Raw genomic sequence first — 9,359 nt, forward strand, 5'->3', positions numbered from 1 at the left:
GGCATAGTGTAGAAGTTGCTGATAAGGACACAGTTGGAATACTATTTGCAGTTCTGGTTGGCTTGCGACAGCAATTATTTATCCCTTTGGTAAGTAAAAAGCCTTTGAAACCGATTGCTCTCAATTTATGATAAAGACTATTGTTTCTTCTTTTGAAGCTCCAGATGTGAAACAGTTGTCTATGTAGAAGTTATTCTTTTTTTAATATTTTTAAAATTTTAAATCACATCAAAAAATATATATAGATGTGTTGATATCAAATCACATGTGAATATTTTCAACCCTGCATCTATCTCTCTCAACTTCCCTCCCTAAACCTCCCTTTTATAATCTAATAATAACAAAAATAAAGGATAGATAAAAGAAGAAATATATATGTAGATAATATAGGAGAATGTAAATCTAAAATATAAATCTAAATATAAATTGATTTGAATTGTAGAGTACAGGTTCACCCATCAGACCAGATATTGAGAGATCTTTAAATTTTTAAACAATCACTTTTTTTATATGGGCTCCATATTTTTTTTTGTAATTCTTTATTTATCGCACTATGAACCATATCAACCAATATATTTACAGATGCATCTCTTTAAATATTCACAGTGACATTTTCTCTTTCCTTCCCCCTTTCCACCCCCCTCCAAAAACAGTAAATATCGAACATATAAAATACAATAAAACAATATCTTTATACAAAAGGAATACAAACAAAAAAGACGTATCATCTACTTATTCACATTAAATCTGATCGTGTTTATTTTCTCATCATTTTAGGTGGTGGTGGTCCTAGGCCTGCTCTTTCTGTTATGTTCCATATATGGTTCCCAGGATTTTTCAAACATTGTAACTTTGTCTTTTAAATTATGTGATTTTTTTTCCAATGGGATACACTTAAACTTGCTTATATATTCCATTAATGTTTATAGTCATATAGTCCAACGTGGCCATCTTGTATCTTTATTTTTACTTCTTTTCCGCCACTTCACCACCTCCATCCCTTTTTTCCATTACTGTTTTTTAAGTTTTCCTTTTTAATCTCAATATATGACAATGCACTTAAGACATGAAATACCCCAACAATTCCCACAAGCAATAACCCAAATAAACCTCCCCTCCTTGGATTGCCCCTTGTCCCTTGACGGCAACCACAACTCCCCTTTCCATTCGGTTTGCATCAACCGATTTAGCAGTGACTTATTCTCCCCTCCCCTCCCCCCCCCACCAGAGAACACTATTTTCCTATACTTATAACAAAGTTCTCTCTTTTTTTCCCTTCTTCCCCTTCTCTTATCCATCTTTAAATCTTTATATATACATTATCTTTATATTTTTACATATTTTTGTATATTTTCTTGCCGGTCACCCTTCTTGTCACTCCTCCTCCTCTCTTCTCCTGTCCTGCAAATGTTCAGCAAATTCTTGGGCTTTCTTTGGGTCCGAGAACAGTCTATTCCGTTCCCCAGGAATAAATACTTTGAGTACTGCTGGATGTCTTAATATAAAGTTATACCTTTTCTTCCATAAGTTTGTTTTTGCCATGTTGAATTCCTTCCTCTTTTTTAAAAGTTCGAAGCTTATGTCCGGGTAAAAAAATATTTTTTGTCCCTTATATTCCAATGGCATATTGTCTTTTCTAACCTTCTTTCTTGCCTACTCCAGTATGTTTTCTCTTGTCATATATCTTAGAAATTTTACCAATATGGATCTCTGTTTTTGATGTGGTGGCGGTTTCGGTACTAGCACTCTATGCGCCCTTTCGATTTCTATTTCTTCATGTGAATCTGTCATTCCCAGCACCTTCTGGATCCATCCTTTTATAAATTCCTTCATATCTGACCCTTCTTTGCCTTCTTTCAGGCCCACTTTTTTTATGTTGTTTCGTCTATTGTAGTTTTCCAATATGTTAATTTTTTGTGACAATACATCTTGTCTCTTTAATTTTTTTTCACTCTCTTCCAACTTCCCTCTTAAATAATTTATCTCCATTTCTACAGCAGCTTTTCGTTCCTCCACATTTTCTACTCTTTTTCCTATTTCAGTCATGACCAACTCTAAGCTTTGCATTCTATCTTCAGCTCTTTTCATTTTTCTTTTGATTGAACTAAATTCTAATGATAGCCATTCTTTTAATGACCTCATTTGTTCTTCGAAAAAGGCTTTATCTAAACTTTGTCCTTCTATTTTTTACCTTCTTCTTTCCTTTGAAATTCTTGGTCTTCTTCCTCCTTCTTCTATTCTCTGTATCTGTATATCTTCATCCTTCTCTGGTGAGCTGCTTCTGTATTCTTGCTGGACCTCCAGTTGCTGTGTCTCCTGTTGTTGGGCCTCCTGCTGCAGGTCGACCCGCTGCTGGGCCTCCTGCCGCTGGTCGTCCCCCTGCCGGTTGCCCTGTTGCCACTCACTCTCTTCGAGCCCTTCATTCTCTTTCTCATCCCTCTTTTCTTCTTTCTTGCTTACTTTCCTCAGCTGGCCACTCCTCAGCTGAGTCTCCCTCCCGCCGGCGTTAACCTTTTTTTACTTGTGCACTGCGCAAGCGTAACTCTTCGCGCATGCACAGTTGTGTACCTCTTCTTGACTCAGAGTCATTTTTGAAGTCCGTCGGTCAGGAGGACACCGCTCCTCTGGGGACTCACCAACACTGGAGATCAGCTGCACCTCTCCACGGTGGCTCTCTGTTCTGATGTGCAGGTAAGGCCTTCTTCTTTCTTTAGTGATTTTCCTTCTTCCCTTTTCACTGTTATTCTTAATTTTTCTCTTTTGGGTGTCATCTTCTGTCTCTTCTCTGTAACTTTATCTTTCTCTTCCTGTATTTTACCTTTATTGAGCTTTTTTTTTCCTCTGGAGAGGACTGGTTCCCCCTGACCAGCCACTACGCCATCACGTGAGTCCGGTCTCCATATTTTCAAGAAGAAATTATACTTATTGTGTAAATTATAAGTATTTTTTTTCTAGTAGAATATATGAATGTAATTCTACATGCCATCTCTCTAACCCTAAATCTACATTAGATTTCCATGTAATAGTATTACATGCATTTGAAACAGCTAAAGCAGTTTGTAAGAATTCTATTTGCTACATAGTTAATCCAATTTATTACAAGTATTTTTAATATCTCCTAACAAAAATATAGGATCCATTGGGAGTGTAACTCATAATACTTTATTCAAAACTTTTTAATTTCAGACCAAAATGTATATACTTTTGGACAAAACCAAGTAGAATGTATAAAAGAATCTATTTCTTTGTTACATCTAAAACATAAATCTGATAATGTTGAATTAAATTTCTTTAACTTCTTAGATGTTAAATATAATTGATGAAAAAAATTATATTGTACTAATCTATACCAAACATTAATAATTTTAGTTATACTTTGTTTCCAATGTTTTTCATCTATTTTAACATTCAAATCAGATTCCCATTTTAATCTTGATTTATGACTTCCCAATTTCAGAGCATTTTTCTGAAGTAATCTATACATTTCTGAAATAAAATTATGAATATCCCCATTAGTTATTAATACTTCCAATTCATTCTATCTAGGTAAAGTTAAATTATGACCTATTTTTTTAATTAAAAAAGCTCTTGATAATAGGCAACAGGTTATTTAATTATTTGAAAAGTAATAAATGTACCAACTTCAAAGCAATCATCAATTATTTTAGTTCCTCTTTGAAACCAAATTCACCTTTTCCTCCTATTTCATAATCAACTTAATTTCAAATTTCTAGCAGATGTTTTAAAATAAATGAACCTTTAGTTCCCAATAATAATTTAGGATTCTATTTATGATTCTTCTATATTATGTAGTTCTACTCTAATTCAAGCTAAAGATTTATCTGAATCAAACATTCTATTAATAAATTTCAATCGAGCTGCCTTATAGTAATTTTGAAAATTATGTAGTTGTAAACCTTCTAATTCATATTTCCATGTTAACTTTTCTATACCATCTCAAGCCAATTTCCCTTTCCATAAAAAATTCCTAACAATCGAATTTAAGTCTTTAAAGAATTTTTGAGGAATCCCTTATGGAATTGATTTAAAAAGGTATGGAATCTTGGAAAAATATTCATTTTAATACAATTTACTCTTTCTATTAATGGGTAAATCTTTCCATCTTTCTAAATAAAAATAAATAGTTCAATTTATATAAATTATTTAGAGTTTTATCTATCTTTATTCCCAAATAATTACACCATCTTACCATTTAAATTGTGAAACATCTTTACATTTAGTATTGTCTCCATTTGTCTAAGACATAATTTCACTTTTATCAAAATTAATATTTCCACTAGATATTTCACCATATTCTTTCAATCTTACTGATAAATGCCTTAAAGAATTTATTGGATCTGTCATGTAAATTAATACATCGTCTGCAAATAAATTAATTTTATGTTCTTCTTTAATACCTACTTTAATACCTACAATATTAGTATCTTGTCTAATTAATTCTGCTAGAGGTTCAATCGCTAAAATAAACAACAAAGGAGATAAGATACATCCTTTGTCTCATTGATCTAGTCAATGAAAGTGTTAGAAGAAATTTGTCCATGTTACCATCCGAGTAGAAGGCTTTTTATACAAAGTTTTAATCCAATCAATAAATATAGATCCAAAACTGAATTTTTCAAAAACTTTAAATAAATAATTCCATTCTAATCTATCAAAAGTTTTTCAACATCTCAGGTTAATACTAATGCCAATCTTCTTTTGAGCAACATTTATTAAACTAATCAATCTAGCAATTTAATGCGATGAATGTTAGTTTTTAATAAAACGTGATTGATCTGGATTTATTAAATTCGGTAGGTGTCTCGCCATTCTGTTTGCTAAAATTTTTGCCATTATCTAATAGTCAATATTCAACAATGAAATTTTTAGATATTACAGTTATTATTGTATTTGTAAAAGTTTCTGGTAGAGAATGGGATTCTGTTATTTGTTTTAATACCTCCAAATAAAGAGGTATCAGTAAATATTTAAACTTGAGATGTATATAAATTTAAATAAAAATCTTTAAAAGAATAATTTATTTCTTGGAATTTATATGTTATCTTTTAATTCTTTTTTATAGCATTTATAGTTCTTGAATTTTGTTCTGTCTTTAATTGCCACTCTAGAACTTTGAGATATTTCTCCCAATTCGTAATATTTATGTTTAGATTTTAATTAATTTTTACATTTTATGTTATTTTGAATTATAATACAACTTCTTAATTAAATATTTCATTTTTTCCTCACAAACACTTTTCTCTAAATCTCAATCTCTCTTTCCAAATTATCTAATTCCATAACATATTCCTTTTTAAAATTTTGTTGAATAAGTTATTATTTGACTTCTTAAATAAGCTTTTAAAGCCTCCCATAATATAAATTTATTGTTAGTCAATTTGGAATTAATTTGTAAAAATTATTGAACTTCTCTTATATAATTACAAAAATCTACTCTTTAATAATGATAAATTAAATCTCCATCTATATACCATTGTTTCTTTTTTCTGGAATTATACAAGACATCAAAAGAGGTGAATGATCAGAAATTATTCTAGCTTTCTATTGTGCCTGGGTTACTCTTCCTTCTTTCTTTTCTTTGGCTTGGCTTCGCGGATGAAGATTTATGGAGGGGGTAAAAAGTCCATGTCAGCTGCAGGCTCGCTTGTGGCTGACAAGTCCGATGCAGGACAGGCAGACACGATTGCAGCGGTTGCAAGGGAAAATTGGTTGGTTGGGGTTGGGTGTTGGGTTTTGCCTTTTGTCAGTGAGGTGGGCTCTGCGGTCTTCTTCAAAGGAGGTTGCTGCCCGCCAAACTGTGAGGCGCCAAGATACACGGTTTGAGGCGTTATCAGCCCACTGGCGGTGGTCAATGTGGCAGGCACCAAGAGATTTCTTTAGGCAGTCCTTGTACCTTTTCTTTGGTGCACCTCTGTCACGGTGGCCAGTGGAGAGCTCGCCATATAACAGGATCTTGGGAAGGCGATGGTCCTCCATTCTGGAGACGTGACCCATCCAGCGCAGCTGGATCTTCAGCAGCGTGGACTCGATGCTGTCGACCTCTGCCATCTCGAGTACTTCGACGTTAGGGGTGTAAGCGCTCCAATGGATGTTGAGGATGGAGCGGAGACAACGCTGGTGGAAGCGTTCTAGGAGCCGTAGGTGGTGCCGGTAGAGGACCCATGATTCGGAGCCGAACAGGAGTGTGGGTATGACAACGGCTCTGTATACGCTTATCTTTGTGAGGTTTTTCAGTTGGTTGTTTTTCCAGACTCTTTTGTGTAGTCTTCCAAAGGCGCTATTTGCCTTGGCGAGTCTGTTGTCTATCTCATTGTCGATCCTTGCATCTGATGAAATGGTGCAGCCGAGATAGGTAAACTGGTTGACCGTTTTGAGTTTTGTGTGCCCGATGGAGATGTGGGGGGGCTGGTAGTCATGGTGGGGAGCTGGCTGATGGAGGACCTCAGTTTTCTTCAGGCTGACTTCCAGGCCAAACATTTTGGCAGTTTCCGCAAAGCAGGACGTCAAGCGCTGAAGAGCTGGCTCTGAATGGGCAACTAAAGCGGCATCATCTGCAAAGAGTAGTTCACGGACAAGTTTCTCTTGTGTCTTGGTGTGAGCTTGCAGGCGCCTCAGATTGAAGAGACTGCCATCCCTTCTCCATTAACAATGGCGTGAAGCAAGGCTGTGTTCTCGCACCAACCCTCTTTTCAATCTTCTTCAGCATGATGCTGAACCAAGCCATGAAAGACCCCAACAATGAAGACGCTGTTTACATCCGGTACCGCACGGATGGCAGTCTCTTCAATCTGAGGCGCCTGCAAGCTCACTCTTCCTTATAATTGTGCAAAAACATATCTATTCTTGAATTAGAAACATGTCTAAAAGAATAAAACAACTATTCTTTTTTTTTTGGATTCAATCTTCGTCAAATTAAGTTTAACTGTTTCATCAAATTAAAAATATTTTTAGATTAGTTTTAACAAATATTGGATCTAAACAACAATTAACATCACCGTCAATTAACATATTTTCATTTGCTTCTGCCAAAAGCATAAAAGAATCTTGAATAAATTGTTTATCATCTATATATTTGGTGCATATATATTCATAAGTGTCCACATTTTTGAATATTTTACGTCACTAAAACAGATATTTCTGCTACATCTGTAACTAAAGATTGTATTTTAAAAGGTAACTTTTTATTAATCAAAATTACAACTCCTCTTGCTTTAGAATTAAGTGAAGATGCTGCCTCTTCTCCATTCCATTCTCTTTTTAATTTCTTATGTTCTTTTTCAGTTAAATGAAGTTCTTGTAAAAAAAGCAATATCAACTTTCTAATAAATGCTAAAGTTTTCCTCCTTTTAATTGGATTATGTAACCCATTTATATTAATACAAAATTTAACAAATTATTAGTTGCCATATCTTAAATATTTAGTAAATCTCCCTTTATCTGTATGATTGAGGGGTCTATCTTCCACATATTCTGTACATTTGACATCTCTTTATAAAAAAGAAAAAGAAATAACAAATAATGGAAAAAAAAACCTAAATATATATTTAAAAAGTACAAACACCCTCTCTACTGTCCAGGAAGTGCCACATGGTTAAGGAAAGAGAAAACAAAAAGTCCACCCCCCCCCCCCCCGGCAGGATATTCACAATATTCATTTTTATTCTTCATTTATATTTATTCTTCTTCTGGATGTCTGTTGACTTGGTCATCATCCAATTCTATTAATTATTTTTGCTTAGAAATTGATTGAAGAGTCGTGTTTTGATATTTATTTAAATTTGGAAGCTTGTTGGAAAAATTTAAAGCTCCACTTTCGTCAGTAAGAAAAAAATTGATTATTTCCAGAAAATAATTTTCAATGTGGAAATCTGAAGGAAAATTTATATCCCTTATTCCAAAGTAATACCTTCACTGGATTGAATTTTTTCCTTTTTCGAATTATTGTTGAACTTAAATCAGCATAAAAAATACTTATTATTTCCAATCATTAATGGGCTTTTATTCTTCCTAGCATTTTGTACTGCTGGTCTCAATATAATTTCTTTGTCCTAATAATAAAGACATCTAATTAACACTGAGCATGGCGGTAAACCTGGAAAAGGTATTTTTCCTATTGCCTCGATGAGCTCTATCTAATTCAAGCCATTTGGAAAAAATTCAATTCCCAATACGCCTGGAATCCATTTTTGAAAATATTGGATTGGATTAGTGTCTTCAGAATCTTCAGGTCGTCCAACAATCTTAACATTATTTCTACAACTATGATTTTCCCATATGTTCATTTTTTGTAAAATTTCTTTGTAATTCCCAACCTGTAAATGAATCTTTGTGGCGGACCACCGCAGTGTCGATCGAGCCGGCATTCCAGGCGGTGATCTCAACCAAAGGCCAGCAGCTTGCTGGCCCCAACAAGTGAACCAGCAAGAGAAGCTTAATGGCCAGTGACCCCAAAATGGCACTGGCCTTGCTGCACAGCCAAGAGACATGGACAGCATGCGGGGAAGAAGGGCATTGTTATGTAGGAAAGTACCCATGTGCTGGAAACCTGCTTTTGTTATTCATGTTGTGATGTCAGCCAAGGGAGATCACGGCGGGAACAGTGCAAGTATGAAAGTCGGGCCTGAGCCCTAATAAAACTCAAAGCTTAACCTGACTACACTACATGTGTGTGTGTCTTCTTTCGAATAGCTTGTGGCTACAATTGATGACCCTGACGGTTTAGATGGCATCTATACCCAGCAATGAGCAAACAGGCTGCAGTCAATCCGGTCGCTCTTAAGCTGCCGACCTTCTGGATGAATCAACCATGTGCGTGGTTTGACCAGTCTGAGGCACAGTTCCAGATCTGGCAGATCACAGCAGAATCCACCCGGTACTACCACGTGGTGAGCACCCTGGACCAGGTCACAGCAGGACAGGTGGCCAACTTCATCCAGGAGCCCCCATCGGAAGGCGTATACAATGCCTTCAAGGACTTGCTGATCGAGACTTTTGGGATCTTACGGTGTGAGAGGGGCACATCTGCTCCACCTGGATGGGCTAGGGGACAGGCCCTCATCAGCTCTTATGAATGAGATGCTGGCCCTCCTAGGCAATCATGAGTCCTGCATCATGTTTGAGCATGAGTTCATGGAGCAACTACCCCAGGACATCCAACTGCTCCTGGCTGACGCGGATTTCAGTGAGCCCCGGAAAGTCACAGCACAAGCGGACATTCTGTGGAAGCAGGAGAGGGCTCAGCCTCCTTGGGGCTCATCACTATACCCCACAGCCAGACCCATGCAGAGCCACTGAGAGAACAGCAGCACCCCAGAAGGAAAATCCAGATGACCAATGAT

Source organism: Narcine bancroftii, chromosome 4, assembly GCF_036971445.1.
Source record: "Narcine bancroftii isolate sNarBan1 chromosome 4, sNarBan1.hap1, whole genome shotgun sequence".
Taxonomy (NCBI): domain Eukaryota; kingdom Metazoa; phylum Chordata; class Chondrichthyes; order Torpediniformes; family Narcinidae; genus Narcine; species Narcine bancroftii.